A 17,895-nucleotide genomic window follows, 5' to 3' on the forward strand; every position below is an offset into this window, starting at 1 on the left:
TCTACATCTGTTGTGACAAATAAACTTTGATTTGATTTGATTTGAGGTTTATAATATGTCTCTAAACAATATGGATCGTATGGATTCTTATGAGGCTGATGAGTCTAAGGAAAGTGAATGAGGAAACATGGTTGTCTGTAATCATGAGTAAGATGCTAGAATTGTAATTAAGGCCATTAATAATGTATTTATCATGCCATGTAATCATGACAAATCTGTCAGCTGGAGAGAAACAGCCATTCAAATCACGAACATGTACTGTTCAGGATCCCTAGAGGGGGTTGTTTGTCAAGTAAGGCTACATTATGTAATGCCATTATGCCTTCAGTGTGCTCTATGTAGTAGACTGTCACATGCCTCATGTGTTTTCAGTAACATTACAATTTTGAGCATTACTAAAGCTTTTGAGATCATGTTGGCTGTATGATGGAGATACGCACACATTTAGATGAGAAGCTCTGGTGAACACCTGGAATTGTCCAAGACCCATGCTTAGTAGTTGTGGTTATGTTACAGAGCCACAATTGATTGGGATTTTGTTTATACAGTATTTTTTTAGAGCTGTTGTCAATGGGGCAAAGAGATAAATGTGCCTTTTTACGCTCTTAACATTCTGAATTCTCACCGAACTATGACATTTCGAAGACATTTGAAGGAAATGCAAGTATATTAGGGGAGTGCCTTTATTGTACGTCACCATGTTACTGAATGCATTTTAAGGTTAGTATAATGTTAAGAACAAAGGAGTAATGTTAGGAACTCTAAAGGTGAACTACAGGATACAGAAACTCATGTTACTGCCTGCTGTGTGGGCCTGTCTATTGGCTTATTTCCGTTCATGCAATACTGTAGGTTCTCTTTACACAGCACATTATATTTTACATTTACATATCATATGTACGTAGAAGTAGGAGATCAACTGAATTTTAAGTGCTGGACCATACTGCCCTACAAAGGCAAAATGCAGTAACTATGAATTTGGACAAACATATTTAATCTGTTGTAATGGCCAGGTACTGTCACGCCGGGCAGAACATCATTACCCACACCTGTCACCATCATTACGTGCATCAGCGCGTCATGGGACTCACCTGGACTCTATTATCCTTATTGACTGCCTCCCCTATATCTATCACTTCCTCAGTTTCTTCCCCGTGTCTGCATTAATGTCGTTTTGTTCCCCCTGTCCAGACGCTGTCCTTGTTTTGTTTCATGTCCGTTATTTATTAAATATTCACTCCCTGTACTTGCTTCTCGTCTCCCAGCGTCTGTCCTCACAGGTACAGTATATTATCTGATGTTGTATTTAGTTTCTTGACACAAGAACAACCCAGTCGATCAGAATATATTATGAAGGACCAGAAATGTCTGTCTTGACAGAAACATTTTCTGATTTTGCAGTTTAAAAAAGTATGCTGTTACTGCACCTTGCCTTTGTACGGCAGAATACATGTAAAGTCAATTTGTTAATTGAGAGCTTTTAGCTGGAATAGCCTCTGCAATACTTATATACAAGAGTATACTCCATGATATTATACATTTACCATTAGTGATCAGTGGTAAAAATGTCACCTAAGCTTGCTTTGAGTATGGAACATATTTCAAAGGTCTCTATTCCATAAAACAGAAAATACTGCCCTGGTCAAAATTCAGATGCTCTCACAGCTTGAGAGACCATGACTGTGCCAAATTCAGAGTGAGCACAAACAACCCCCCTGCCCTAGCATCCACCCACTGTCTCCCTACAGTGCTTCTATCTCATTCTCTTTTTCCATGTATTCCAACCACGTGTACTGAATGCACCCGCTATATGGGGTCTACACCAGTGGTGTAGAAAGAACCCAATGACTCAAAGAACCCAATGACTTTTACTTGAGTAAAAGTCAAAGTATTTGGTTTTAAGTATCAAAAGTAAATGTAATTGCTAAAATATATTTAAGTATCAAAAGTAAAAATAAAAAAGTGTAAATAATGACAAATGACTTATATTAAGCAGACCATACTTTCTTGTTTTTTAAATGTACGGACATCCAGGGGCACACTCCAACATTCAGACATAATTTACAAATGAAACATTTGTTTTTAGTGAGTCCTCAAGATCAGAGGCAGTAGAGAGGACCAGGGATGTTCTCGTGATGAGTGGGTGAATTGGAACATGTTCCCATCATGCTACAGTAATTCAAAATTCAAAATATTTTGGTTGTCAGTGTTGCGACTTCTAGGAGTAGTGGGTGCGGAAAAGCCGGTGGGCTTATTGGGTTTAAATAGCCCACAATCACCACACAGGTGCAACTAATCAGACACAACTAAATGAAACAGAAAAGGGGATCGGTGGCAGCTAGTAGGCCGGCGACAACGACCTCCGAGTGTCGCCCGAACAGGAAGAGGCACCATCTTCGGCGGGATTCGTGACAGTCAGGGAAAATGTATGGAGTAAAAAGTACATTATTTTCTTTGGGAATGTAAAAATATAAATAGTAAAGTACAGATACCCCCAAAAAACACTTGAGTGCTACTTTAAATTATTTTTACTGAAGCACTTTACACCACTGGTCTAAACGATTCGGTGCACATGAAAACACACACTGTTGAGAGTGTCAAATAAAACGAACAAATTAAGGAAAATTTGATTGAACATTAACATAAATCACAATGAGAACAAAATGTTCAATATGATTGAAATCCATTTTTGGAGAACCAGATAATTAACCATCTTGATATCACCTTTGCGTTTGTTTGGTTCCCAGCAACTTTTGAGAAAATGGGAGCATTCTGTGCGCTAGTGTTACAAATGCCTTGTCTTTCACAAGAAGCACACTGAGCAGAGCAATATAATTACATTTGCCTCTCGATCAACAATTTGTTACGAGCACTGCTAACATGGAAGCATCCTGAAACACTAGAATCTCAAACTGTGTTCCGAGAGCATTTCTGTTTGCTAATGTAGCTATGAAGCTTCCCTCTCTATTTATTTAATTTTATTGAGTACATTTTTTGTTGTTGCCCTTTTTCTCCCCAATATTGTGGAATCCAATTGGTAGTTACAGTCTTGGCCCATCGCTGCAACTCCCGTACAGACTCGGGAGAGGCGAAGGTCGAGAGCCGTGCGTCCCCCCAAAACACGATCCCACCAAGCCACACTGCTTCTTTGACACACTGCTCGCTTAACCCGGAAGTCAGCTGCACCAATGTGTCGCTTCCCTCTCTTTAAACCATTATAAAGTGTCCCTCTTTCCAACATATAGTGCTACGTGTACTGCTTGATATGTTTTGGGGTGTTTTTTTACACTCAGTATTAATCTGTCTTTTGTTCTTTTGTCAGATGCAACCCTTGAATAATCATGCCAATGAGGCAGTGTGGGTGCCAACATTTCCTAGAAACCAAACCTAAAGAGAGTGGTCAGAGACAGTAGAGATACCCAAACCAAACTGACTTACACACAGAAAGGTCTTGGTGGACTATTCCCCCTTGAATCAATAGACGCCACTGTGGCTAAGGGTATGCATTGCAAAGGACACTATTCCCTATATAGTGCATCGACAAATGACACCCTATCCCCTATAGGGGGCTCTTTTGACAAGAGCTGTGGTAGAAAGTAGTGCACTATGAAGGGAAAAGGTTGCCTGACGACTCATCCTGGATTGAATTCTTCTGCCCTATCTGCCCAGAAGAAGAGCTAGGCAGTCTAGATAAAAAGGGTGAATGTACTGGCAGTTTGTGGTTCATCTTGGCTTCTATACGTTCCATACATCTGTCTACCTACCATCCTAGAAGTTGTTTGTGCTGACGTCAAAAATACGTGATTCATGATTTGTGTAGGCCAGCTCTGGTCCAACCCATCAGTTTCTGGAACCTATCATGCTTTGAACCCAACCCAATGCTTTGAATGTGTTTGCATTTGAGAAGTCATCGAGGAGAAAGAAAATCCAGTCTCATCGTGGAGAAGAAACATTAGTGGGCATGGCGTTTGGCCAGAGCAAAGTGGATGGGCAGCCAGGCAAGGGAATAGAGTACCATTTGAGACACAATATGATCTCTGTGAGCTGGTTTGTTTCCAACTCTTTGACCGTGTTCAAGAGCATCGAAACCTTGATGTATCATAGGTAAATTGTGTCTGACTGACTGATCTACAAATAGTATTGAGTAATTATTGATGATGTAAGGTGATTTGTAGATCAGTCAGTCTCGACTCGCCTTTAAAAGTCGCCTGCAATGTAGAACGTGCCCATTGTCTTCATGAGTCACGGCCCAGACTGCAGACTGCAGGGGGTGCTTGGAAACAATGGGGAGTGTCACTACTACCCAGCAGGGCAAACCTGATCCTGATGCAGTGCACAGTTAATCCACACATTCCCCAGATTCCATTATATCAGGAGATTGAAAACACAGAGGAACTACCCATTTCAAGGGATTTATGATCAGAACTGGAGCCTCTAAAATTTTAAATAGACGTATTTTCCATATTTACTTCAGCAATAGTGGCCCCAAAAAACCCACACTGTATTTGATAAGGCTATGAAAGGCAAATAACTCACTCAGTATTCCTCTGTGTGTGCGTGCGTGTATGTGACAAGTGTTGTGTCAACAGAAGATATTAAACATATCCCGATTTCACATGGGTACATCAAAAGGTCACATTGAAATCTCAAGCAAATTGTCTAAAACAGGCTAATTCAAATCTGGACCATGAAGCCAGTTCTGCTGCTGAATTCCATTCTTGCCCTCTAATGAAGGACTAATTTAGACCTGGGACACCAGGTGCGCACAATTCATTATCATGTAGAACAGAAAACCAGCAGTACTCTGGACCTCCCGGCTTGGATTTGAATACCTCTGGTCTAAAATGTGAATAACTTAACTTAAAATATTATATTATTTTTATTTTATAGCTAATAAGTGGCCTACTTCTAATTTCACTTGATACTAGTAACCCAATTCTCTCCCCTAAAAATACTGGAATATCTTTTTCATGGATTATCTGCGAAAAGTAGCAATGGACCTAATTCCTGCTAAAATAGTTTGAAGTATACCGTCAGTTTAACCTAAAATCATATTTTGTACAGATTTAAGAATGAAAAGATGGACATACACATCAAATGTTGGCACCATAACACTAGAGAAACATTTTAATAAATCAGATATTGTACTTAAGAATGACTTCTAACCAGGGTTGAGGAGTAACTGATTACAAAAACTGTAATAGGTTACGTTACCAGCAAATATATTGTTATCAGATTAGATACTTTTGAAAACTAGATGATTACTTCTAGGATTACTTTTAATTTCTGAAAGGATGTTTGCGAAACAATTATTTGACACCTTTCAGTTTTCCCAATGGCATTGAAAAAAGGTGCATGTTTAAGTTTGTTCCACCTGAACGAGTCTGACCACAAGTCAGAGACCACTATGATGACACATCAAATGTGTAATGGATAGCGGGAAAAGAGAAAGATTTGGAATTTGTAGACTACAGTCCAATGGTGCGACTGCAGTTGCCATCGAAAGATGATCCAATTTGATTAACAACCTGGTCTCAGAGCATTTCGTATTATTCTTTAAATATGCCACACTCCATTTAGTTTGGTATGGTTACATAAGACAGATGTTTACTGAAATCAAAAACTAACCCTTTTAGCTAACCCTGCACCTAAACCTAATCTTAACCCTTTTAGCTAACCTTAACCGTTTGACCTAACTCCTAAACTTAGCCCTAACCTTAACCCTAACCCCTAACCGGAACTCCTAGCCTAGCTAATATTAGCGAGCTAGCTAAAGCTAGCCAACCTACCAGAATTCATAACATATTGTATGTTTTGCAAATTCGTAACATATAATGATAATTGTAATTCATAACATACTGTATCATCCGAAATGGGTCATTGACATCCACAAATCAATACATACCATACGGAGCATAATATTTAGTATCATACTAAATGGATTGTTCCGATTTACGTACTGAATAATACAAAATGTTCTGAGACCAGGTTGTGAATAAATACTTGGATGTAAGGATGACAACAGCAGTGTATCCTATAGGTGATACTGATATCACTTATTATTGATATCTACATAGCACATTGGTGTGAATCATACTGCTGCTCTTTCAGTTAGCTATTTGCACCTTACGGATTGAAGTTTAAGCTGCCTATCTATCAATGTTTTTGCGACCCAGTGGACAGCCAGTTAAAAATTATCTCTTGCATCAGCTGCATAGTACGGATACCAACCTATGGAAAAAAAGTTTGATGGAGCTCCTCCCTTCTAAATTCCTCCATGGTATTGTACTCCATACTATCAAAAAATAGTTTAATTTAAGAAGAGCTTTTATTGCTCAATCTAATTTGTGCTAATAATAACGGAGCCCTGCACTTTTGATAAACTTAAAAAGCTGTGAATTATTGAGATTTCAGTGTCACCAACCAAAATATAAGCAATAGTTCTAAAGCAAATGCAGCATATGGCATATTACTTTTTCACATGCAAATAGCACTTTTTGGTAGTGTTCAAAGCATTCCATTCCATGAGAGCACCATTTCTTTTCAACTCAAAGCAATGAACAGAGTAGGCTGCTAATAAGTCCTTTGTTTTTGGGTTATACTCAGGTAAAACAATTTGGCTAATCTATATTTCCTATTCTTGAAGATCAAGGAGTATCAAATTAATTGGAATGTCTGTTTTTTAGGTTAATGTATAGCCTAATCGTATTATTATCTGAAGTAGAAAGCAATGGGTTAAAGAAGCCTCCAGAACCAACCCATAAAGTAAAATGCAGCATACATTTATGGCCAGCTATTGATTTATCCTGCAATTGGTCATATACATTTTGTTCATGTTCTTTAAAAAAAAAAAAACACCTTTATTTAACCAGGTAGGCTAGTTGAGAACATGTTCTCATTTACAACTGCGACCTGGCCAAGATAAAGCAAAGCAGTGCGACAACAACAACACAGAGTTACACATGGAATAAACAAACGTACAGTCAATAACACAATAGAAAAAGTCTATATACAGTGTGTGCAAATTAAGTAAGATTAGGGAGGTAAGGCAATAAATAGGCCACAGTGGCGAAATTACTACAATTTAGCAATTAAACACTAGAGTGATAGATGTGCAGAAGATGAAGGTGCAAGTAGAGATACTGGGATACAAAGGAGCAAAAAAACAAAAAAACAATATGGAGATGAGGTAGTTGGGTGGGCTATTTACAGATGGGCTATGTGCAGGTGCAATGATCTGTAAGCTGCTCTGACAGCTGATGCTTAAAGTTAGTGAGGGAGATATGAGTCTCCATCTTCAGTGATTTTTGCAATTCGTTCCAGTCATTGGCAGCAGAGAACTGAAAGGAAAGGCGGCCAAAGGAGGAGTTGGCTTTGGGGGTGACCAGTGAAATATACCTGATGGAGTGCGTGCTATGAGTGGGTGCTGCTATGGTGACCAGTGAGCTGAGATAAGGTGGGGCTTTACCTGATGAAGACATATAGATGACCTGGAGCCAGTGGGTTTTGCGACGAATATGAAGTGAGGGCCAGCCAACGAGATCATACAAGTCACAGTGGTGGGTATAATATATGGGGCTTTGGTGACAGAATGGATATCACTGTGATAGACTGCATCCAATTTGCTGAGTAGAGTGTTGGAGGCTATTTTGTAAATGACATCGCCGAAGTCGAGGATCGGTAGGATAGTCAGTTTTATGAAGGTATGTTTGGCAGCATGAGTGAAGGATGCTTTGTTGTGAAATAGGAAGCCGATTCTAGATTTAATTTTGGATTGGAGATGCTTAATGTGAGTCTGGAAGGAGAGTTTACAGTCTAACCAGACACCTAGGTCTAATACTGCTTAAGGGAAAAGTAATCTAAAGGTAACTGGAAGTAGTCATATTGCGTTACTGAGTTTGGGTAATTCAAAAGTTACATAACTGATTACAATTTTAGACAGATAACTAGTAACTGTAATGGATTACATTTAGAAAGTAACCTACCCAAGCCTCCTTCAACATACATTTCCATAGGCTTTTCACATACAGATTTTCCAGGCAAGGCTCTTCTCAGTGCCAATAGCTGTGGTGATTTTCAAACCAAACATTTTCCAAATTAGAACAATTAAAGATACAGAAACCACAAATATGATTTGTCAAACAAGCAAACATAGTATTACTAATAGATTTCAGAGATTTGTTTCTGTTTTTGAGGAATGAGGGTCTTTGAAAATGCCCACCAAAAAATAAACAGATTGCCATAAATTGAAGTTGCTGTTTTATATGGGTTTTTTTTTAAGCCGGTGGATGTAATTCATAATTCTGTGGGAAGAGAACCTACAGAGGGCATCTTTGATGATTCCCTCTAATGTGATCCAATCTCTCTTGTGCCTCAATTCTTAATCGACATTCATTTTCACATCATTCAATTCCTACCTTTAATACCTTGATTAGACTGTGGGAGTTGTTCAAATTCAAACAAGGCAGCAAGTATTTCAACAGCAGAGCCGATCCTATTGATTCAGAGAACAGACGAGATTCAAACCACATCCAAGTAATACATAATGAAGGGTGTCTTACAAGTGTAAATTTCCCTCCCCGGAGTATTCGCTGCTGATAATGGCCTGTGTGTATTATGAATTATAAGACAAAGGAAAATGCCGATTGCTGTGCTTTATTTTATTCCTCACAGCTCTATTGAAGTTCATGAAGGGACAGGTGCTGTGTTTGGTCCCACAGGGACTCTAGAACATTTGAAAACACTATAATCACACAAATTGCTCTTCTTCCTACCTGTTCATGCCTTTTCACATTCACAGGTGCTACATGTCTCCCTTATCCCCTTTGCACCAGTTTGTTAGGCTGTGTAATCAACAACACAGTAACTTGCGAAGTGAAGGAAGAATCTATAGGCAACTGGGCTGATTTGTTAAATAACTATATTTAAACAGTGAGGATGTTATGTAGATTGCTGTTTACTACACACATACTGAGGAAGCTGACCCTACTGTACTTGAGGGTTGAGGAAGGACTCCTTTTCATGTAAGAAATTATCTCATAATGGTTGAAAATGGATTCCGTACTGCTGCTATCTTATTGATCTAAGAAATCTCAATTTTCAATTGTGGTTTTGGGAGGTTAATATCATGCGTTCTATGGTTCTTCTTACCTCCTGCCCTCGGTCAACCTGTGTCACCAGAGGTTTCCCCAGATGGCCCTAAGGGTGATAGCTGTTTTAGTTCCCAGATGTCTTCTTATTTGTCCTGGTGAGTAGGCATCTGTCCATAGCTACATTTAAAAAATAAAAAGATTCAACCTTTATTTAACTACATACACATCTGTCATCTCTAAGGGGTTTTGGGAGAAAATCTCCAAATTCAAGCTTGAATTCATATTACTTTGTCAACACCTAGCAAGATCGTAAATATCTTTGGAATCTCTTGGCTTAGGTGTTGATTTGACAGCTGCTGGACCCGGGTTTGAGTCCTGAAAGGGGCTAACCCCCAAAATCGCTACATTGGTGTTGGAAGGGTGATGACGCTACCATGAAGCCATCTATGGCATTCTTTGCAATACTTAAGGCTTATTGATACAAAGGATTTACACGTAGACTCCTTTTCATTCCTTTTTCCCTGCAAAAACTCATATGGTTGTTAATAATATGGCAGATGGAGTGGTCTTCTGGTCAGTCTCTGTAGACAGCCACAATGCGGCTCCGCTCCAGAGCATACTACTCGCCAATGTCCAGTCTCTTGACAACAAGGTAGATGAAATATGAGCAAGGGTAGCCTTCCAGAGAGACAGGAGAGATTGTAACGTTCTTTGTTTCACGGAAACATGGCTCGCTCGGGATACGTCATCAGAGTCGGTACAGCCACCTGGCTTCTTCACGCATCGCGCCGACAGAAACAAACATCTCTCTGGTAAGAACAAGGGTGGGGGTGTATGCCTTATGATTAACGAGACGTGGTGTGATCATAACAACATACAGGAACTCAATTGCTTTTGTTCACCTGCCTAGAATTCCGTACATTCAAATACTGAGCGCATTATCTACCAAGAGAATTCTCTTCGATCATAATCACAGTCGTGTATATTCTGCCCCGATCAGACACATTGACGGCCCTGAAAAAACTTAATTTGACTCTATGTAAACTGGAAACCACATATCCTGAGGGTGCATTTATTGTAGCTGGGGATTTTAATTAACAAGGCTAATCTGAAAACAAGGCTCCCTACATTTTATCAGAGTATCGAATGCGCGACCCGGGCTGGCAAAACCCTGGATCATTGTTATTCTAACTTCCGTGATGCATATAAAGCCCTCCCCCGCCCTCCTTTCGGAAAATCTGACCACGACTCCATTTTGTTGCTCCCAGCTTAAAGACAGAAACTAAAACAGGAAGCGCCCATGCTCAGGTCTGTTCAACGCTGGTACGAACAATCGGATTCCATGCTTCAAGATTGCTTCGATCATGTGGACTGGGATTTGTTCTGCTTAGCGTTGATAACATTGATAAATACGCTGATTCGGTGAGCGAGTTTATTAGCAAGTGCACCGGTGATGTTTTACCAACAGTCTCTATTAAAACAATCCCCAACCAGAAACAGGGGATTGATGGCAGCATTCGTGCTAAACTGAAAGCGTGAACCATTGCTTTTAATCAGGGCAAGGTGACCGGAAACATGACCGAATACAAACAGTGTAGCTATTCCCTCCGCAAGGCAATCAAACAAGCTAAGCATCAGTATAGAGACAAAGTAGAGTCGCATTTCAATGGCTCAGACACGAGAGGTATGTGGCAGGGTCTACAGTCAATCACGGACTACAAAAGGAAAACCAGCCCCGTCGCGGACCACGATGTCAAACTAAACAACTTCTTTGCTCGCTTTGAGGACAACAAAGTGCCACTGACACGACCCGCTACCAAAACCTGCGGGCTCTCCTTTACTGCAGCCAAAGTGAGTAAAACTTTTAAACATGTTAACCCTCGCAAGTTTGCCGGACCAGACGGCATCCCCAGCCACATCCTCAGAGCATGCGCAGACCAGCTGGCTAGTGTGTTTACGGACATATTCAATCAATCCTTATCCTAGTCTGCTGTTCCCACATGCTTCAAGAGGGCCACCATTGTTCCTGTACCCAAGAAAGCAAAGGTAACCAGCTAAATGACTATCGCCACGTAGCACTCACTTCCATCATCATGAAGTGCTTTGAGAGACTAGTCAAGGACCATATACCTCCACCCTACCTGACACCCTAGACCCACTCCAATTTTCTTACCGCCCCAATAGGTCCACATACGACAAAATCGCAATCACACTGAACACTGCCCTAAACAATCTGGACAAGAGGAATACCTATGTAAGAATGCTGTTCGTTGACGACAGCTCAGCATTTAACACCATAGTACCCTCATCAAGCTCGAGACCCTGGGGCCCCACAAGGGTGCATTCTCAACCCTCTCCTGTACTCCCTGTTCACCCATGACTGCGTGGCCATGCACTCCTCCAACTCAATCATCAAGTTTGCAGACGACACTACAGTGGTAGGCTTGATTACCAACAACGAAGAGACGGCCTACAGGGAGGAGGTGAGGGCCCTTGGAGTGTGGTGTCAGGAAAATAACTTCACACTCAATGTCAACAAAACAAAGGAGATGATCGTGGACTTCAGGAAACAGCAGAGGGAGCAGCCCCCTATCCACATCGATGGGACAGTAGTGGAGAAGGTGGAAAGTTTTAAGTTTCTCGGCGAACACATCACTGACAAACTGAAATTGTCCACACACACAGACAGCATGGTGAATAAGGCGCAGCAGCGCTTCTTCTACCTCAGAAGGCTGAAGAAATTCGGCTTGTCACCAAAAGCACTCACAAACTTTTACAGATGCACAATCGAGAGCATCCTGTCGGGTTGTATCACTGCCTGGTACGGCATTTGCTCCGCCCACAACCGTAAGGCTCTACAGAGGGTAGTAAGGTCTGCACAACGCATCACCGGGGGAAAACTACCTGCCCTCCAGGACACCTACACCACCCGATGTCACAGGACGGCCAAAAAGATCATCAAGGACAACAACCACTCAAGCCACTGCCTGTTCACCCTGCTATCATCCAGAAGGCGAGATCAGTACAGGTGCATTCAAAGCGGGGACCGAGAGACTGAAAAACAGCTTCTATCTAAAGGCCATCAGACTGTTAAACAGCCATCACTAACATTGAGTGGCTGCTGCCAACATACTGACTCATCTCTAGCCACTTTAATAATGAAAAATGTATGTAATAAATGTGTCACTATCCACTTTAAACAATGACACTTTATATAATGTTTACATACCCTACATTACCCACCTCATATGTATATACTGTACTCTATACCATCTACTTCATCTTGCCTATGCCGTTCGGCTCATTCATATATTTTTATGCACATTCTTATTTATTCCTTTACACTTGTGTGTATAACCTAGTTGTTGTGAAATTGTTAGGTTAGATTACTTGTTAGATATTACTGCATGGTCGGAACTAGAAGCACAAGCATTTCGCTACACTCGCCTTAACATCTGCTAACCATGTGTATGTGACAAATAAAATTTGATTTGATTTGAGATGGCATGACAAAGTCACTCTACTATTGTCATCCTGCAAAGACCCGTCTGTACAATGTACCAGAATTCCTAAATATTCTGCAATATTTCCAACACATCACTTTAGGTTGCTAGACATTCAGCTAAAAGCAATGCTTTCTGGCAAGAGGTTCACCCTATTTTAATAGTGTGACTGCTGTGCTAAAAGGTTAGAGTACACAAGTGCACCGCTAAGGACATGAACAAGAGAGCAGATTGCTTTGACAGATACATGGGGTTGAGGAGACTCTTTGCAACCTTTGCATCAAAGTATTGATCAAAATGAATTAATTTCTGATTCATATGCAGACACATTAGTGTGAGCCACAAATCACAATTACCATTGGGAACACTGGTTTCTGAATGGGAAAAGTGTGTAAGGCCTTTGGGCATATTAACTTGTCTGATATTTGCATCTGTGGTCATCTACGGAAATACATTTTTTGCTCCACAAGCAAATAGACGACAAATATCAGTATTCTGAGAAAGTACATCCATAAATACACCCACAAGTGTATGCTAGTGGTGACTAACGTGTTCTCTGGGCTTTCTGCAGTGCAATAAGATCATAAAGAAGTCTCCTCAGACCAAATTATGCAGAGAACAGCAGCATTTCCCCTGCCTTGACCTGTGAATCATGACACAAAGATGCCATTACAGTAGATCAGAGCTCCAACTACAGATGTTTAACGTTCTTCACCACAACCAACATCCCTTTGAAACCTTTACCAATATTCCATGTAGTAAAACATTCAAAAAGAGAAAGTTCCACTAATACGCTGGCTAAACAAGTTGATGTTAATTACATTTTCAACATTTCTGCATGACGAATAATTGCTAACAATATTTGATTGTTAATTAAACATAATACAAAAATATATGTTGAATCTAATTTATTTAATCAAGTCAATTTGCATTATTTCTTACTGTTATTAAAACATGAAATAAAAAATGTGTTGATTGCAAAATGTTTGGGTGTCCGTGTTAACATTTGTTCTTTTTTCAGGTGGAAAGTTCAATTGAATTACGATAGTTGCACCATTTCGCATAATACTGATTAATTACAAATTGTGAAGATCTTACATTGTTCTCATTACTAGTAGTTAAACTTTAACACTGCTTATTTCTTACACAAAGAATATTTTTCCAAACATCAAAGCCTCTTGGATAAAGTTTGTCCCAATTCTGTTCTGTGAGGAGACTTGTTTGTCAACGTGTGGTTAATACTCACAGTTAATGATTTTCCATCATTACAGAATTCCAACTAGTCTAAACATATTTTGTGGAAATAAAAGGTCACTACTGGAAATGTGCATGTTAAAAACATGTTGAATATATAATAATTACACAACAACATATTATATTCGAACACAAATTGAATTGTAACATGCATTTAAGCAATCTTTGCTTTCACAAACCCCTGAAAAGGTAGTTTGTTGTTCATTTAAAATGTATTGGAAATTAAACCGCTTATCAAGTCATTTCACATCCCATGGAACATGTTCCAAATGGAATTTGTTGATCTTATGTGAAGTGTCCGGTAGGGATGGCTTAAATGATTTGATTTAGTTGTTTTTATTCTCCAATCAAACCTCTTAGTTGAAAAGGTTTCCTGGACACAGATTAAGGCAGCATATTCTTTGGTCCAGGACTAGGTTTAATCTGTGTTCAGGAAACTGGCCATGACTGTGTAAAATGAGGTCATCTTGATATCTGCAGAGCTGCATGTGTAATGTTCACCTATGTTTTCATCACCAGTACACAACATTTTCTGGAGTTATTGACTCTTCAAATCTGTATGTCTCCAATAGTTTGGACATTTAAAAGTATAGACAATGTAATCGTCCACCTCAAGTGCTTTAGGAGGTGTGGAGATAGACATAAAATATTACACTGACTCCCAAACACTTACAGATTCTTCATGATTGCTAATGAAAGTCAATGTTAAAAGTATATGCAGAGAAAGAGAAAAGAGACCTAGCACACTGCTCACTTGCAAGACTCTCCTCTGCATTTTCAGCAAAAAACGTCAACTGACCTGCTGTGAACTGTAATCTACATGTGTTGAATGCTTCTTTACAATACTGTCATACAATCTACCATACAAACACAGCTTTACATACTAACTTAGAAGGGTAAACATACTGCTTTTTCATGGGTGTTCTAGTATTTGCATTCTGCATGATTTAGTTTATCTGTGAAAAACTTAAATTATGGCATTATGCCTGCATAATATATTCAGAAGTTCTACTCTTGGGTATTTGGATCAACAGTTCAGGCCCTTCCGTCTTCACCGAACAACCAGCCCAACAACTGTACACCAATAATTTGACAGGAGACTTTTTTTATTCTCTCGCCTCGTTACAAATTGAAGAAAATGGACAGGGAAATGCTGCTGAAGTTGAAGTCTTGTTGGCAGTTCACTCGCTTGCATATTTCTCCACCACCACCTCCTAGATGATACGCTCAGGGATCAATTAGTGGCCATGAATGAGAGAGATATAAGCCATGCTTATTTGCATAGTGCTTTCATCACACCGGCGCAGCCCCAAAACACTCCCCTGCCTTTCGGCTGTACAGCCGCTGATCAGCTGGGAGCGAGGCAGCAACATGTAGGGCAGATATCAAAGAGGTCTGACAGGCTTTGCAACGCCTGTCCTAGCCTAGTGCTCACTGGGAGACTCCAGTACTGTGATAAGTTAACTCTCAGCCTGCTACTGAGGGGTGATGTCATGGGCTAAAAGTGCTGCAGATCTCAGAGAAATTAAAACCACCAGAAGGAGGATATAAGGGGGAAACAGCAGCTGGGGAAACATTTCTCACCCTGTCAAGGAAGTGTCATTTAAAGGCACACAGCTTGAACAAGAGAGGAGAGGTACTCTTTGTAAGTCAGGTGGGGTTTGTTGAATTAGAGTTGCAATGCAGAGGCACACCTTTACGCGACGTGGGGATAACTGAGGATTTTGGATTTCATGGTCTAAGTATCCACACCTTGGATATCTTTATGTTTGTGGATATTTGTTTTTTGTCTTGCTGTCATGCTAGCGACTGGTCAGTGTGAGGGGTTACAGTAAGGTTAGGTTTAGGCATGCTAGCGAGTTAAGGTAGGTGGGTGTATGATAAGGTTGAACACTTGTTATCAGCGAGTGGCAGATATTTGAATACGAGTCCTGCGAGTTACGCCCTCCACCACCCTAACCAACCTCCTTCTTAGCAATGCCATTTCCCGTTGACTTCTGATGACATCAGGGATAGCTCACTCTGGAAATTCCTTTACTGAGGTCTCTACTGAGTTAACTAAAAGCTGATTTACCTTTCTTGCACCTTATTTGTAGAACAATCTTCACAATGTTCTTAAATGTGATGTTCTGGTGCCTCTAGGGCAATTCAGAAAGCTGATTGAGGACCTTATTAATGATGAATGTGATGTTCTGGTGCCTCTAGGGCCATTCAGAAAGCTGATTGAGGACCTTATTACTGATGAATGTGATGTTCTGGTGCCTCTAGGGCAATTCAGAAAGCTGATTGAGGACCTTATTACTGATGAATGTGATGTTCTGGTGCCTCTAGGGCAATTCAGAAAGCTGATTGAGGACCTTATTAATGATGAATGTGATGTTCTGGTGCCTCTAGGGCCATTCAGAAAGCTGATTGAGGACCTTATTACTGATGAATGTGATGTTCTGGTGCCTCTAGGGCAATTCAGAAAGCTGATTGAGGACCTTATTAATGATGAATGTGATGTTCTGGTGCCTCTAGGGCCATTCAGAAAGCTGATTGAGGACCTTATTACTTATGAATGATTTTGTTTTTCATTCTGCTTGCATTTTGTATTTATATTTTGATGTGTATTTTCTGTAATTTCTTCAGGACTTATCTGTAAAAGAGACCTTGGTCTCAGTATGACTCCCTGATAAAATAAAGGTAAAATAAATAAATCATTGCCAGTTGATTTTCATTTAATATTCAAATTCAATATTTTATATATTCCGTTTCAATATGGTAGATGTTGCATTCATTGTTTGTGTATTAAGTTTACAATTTATAATTTCAAGTTTATCAAATATTAAAATGAACTTCTCAGATGCATTCAGATTAAGTTTTCAAATGCAGTTCTCTAAATTCAGATTAAAAACCAGAGATAACATCTTGGTACTTTGCCAGTCAGGAGAGGTACAGAAGAGCAGATGAAGCAAATGTTCTCTATGGTCAACCAAAGCTTTTGGCGGTTTCTGATGTTGAATGTAGTTTGCGCTAGCATTAGAACCGTTTCAGCTACACGCTATTATAACCCCATTCCTGAAAGCTAAGACCTTTGGAACATGGACCTGCCTTCTGTTCCCCTCTATGATCAGAGGCCGTGCAGGACATGGTAGAATTTGCCACAAAACTTTTGCTCTATTGTTACCACTGGTGAGAGAACAGGCTGATACTATCATATGAACAAGAGCAAAAAACATGACAAAATATAAACCAATTACCATGCACGCAACACTTCAGTGTACAATAATATAAAATTCAAAATGTATCACTATGTACTGTTTACAGTTTGAGATAGGAGGGCGTTTGCACATGTAATATGACCCCCATTTACTCTACAATCATCAGAGAAGCCTATGAGGAGTTCCTCTGTTCATTCTGAGACACTGGCGTCACTGAGTCATTCTAATGATTCTAGAAAACTAGGATTAACATATAGAACATATCAAGCACCTATATGATGATCAAAAGCCTAGACAGGAATGTGGATCTATTCCCAGAATTGGAAAACAGAGACTAAGCATTACGCCAGCACAATCCATCTGACTGTATAGCATCATCAACATCAATAACACAGGTTTTAGATGGATCAGGATTAATATTGTTGTTCAGTTTGACCTCACAAGGTTGAAGGTTGAGTTCATAAACCAATATGGTGCCTATTTCTTTATGTGACTGAGGGTTGTTTGTCTGCATGTAATTACTCCAGAGGGTGGTTTTGTCTGCCCAACTGTAACGGTTTTCTTCCGTTGAAGGAGAGGAGGACCAAAATGCCACGTGGTTAGTGTTCAACATGTTTAATAAAGACAATAAACGTGAACACTACAAAATACCAAAACAAAAAATGTGAAAAAACGAAACAGTCGTATCTGGTGCATAGACACAAAGACAGAAGACAACCACCCACAAAACCCAACCAAAACAGGCTACCTAAATATGGTTCCCAATCAGAGACAATGACAAACACCTGCCTCTGATTGAGAACCATATCAGGCCAAACAACAAACCCAACATAGAAACACAAA

Source organism: Oncorhynchus mykiss, chromosome 10 (assembly GCF_013265735.2).
Source record: "Oncorhynchus mykiss isolate Arlee chromosome 10, USDA_OmykA_1.1, whole genome shotgun sequence".
In the NCBI taxonomy this organism is placed as follows: domain Eukaryota; kingdom Metazoa; phylum Chordata; class Actinopteri; order Salmoniformes; family Salmonidae; genus Oncorhynchus; species Oncorhynchus mykiss.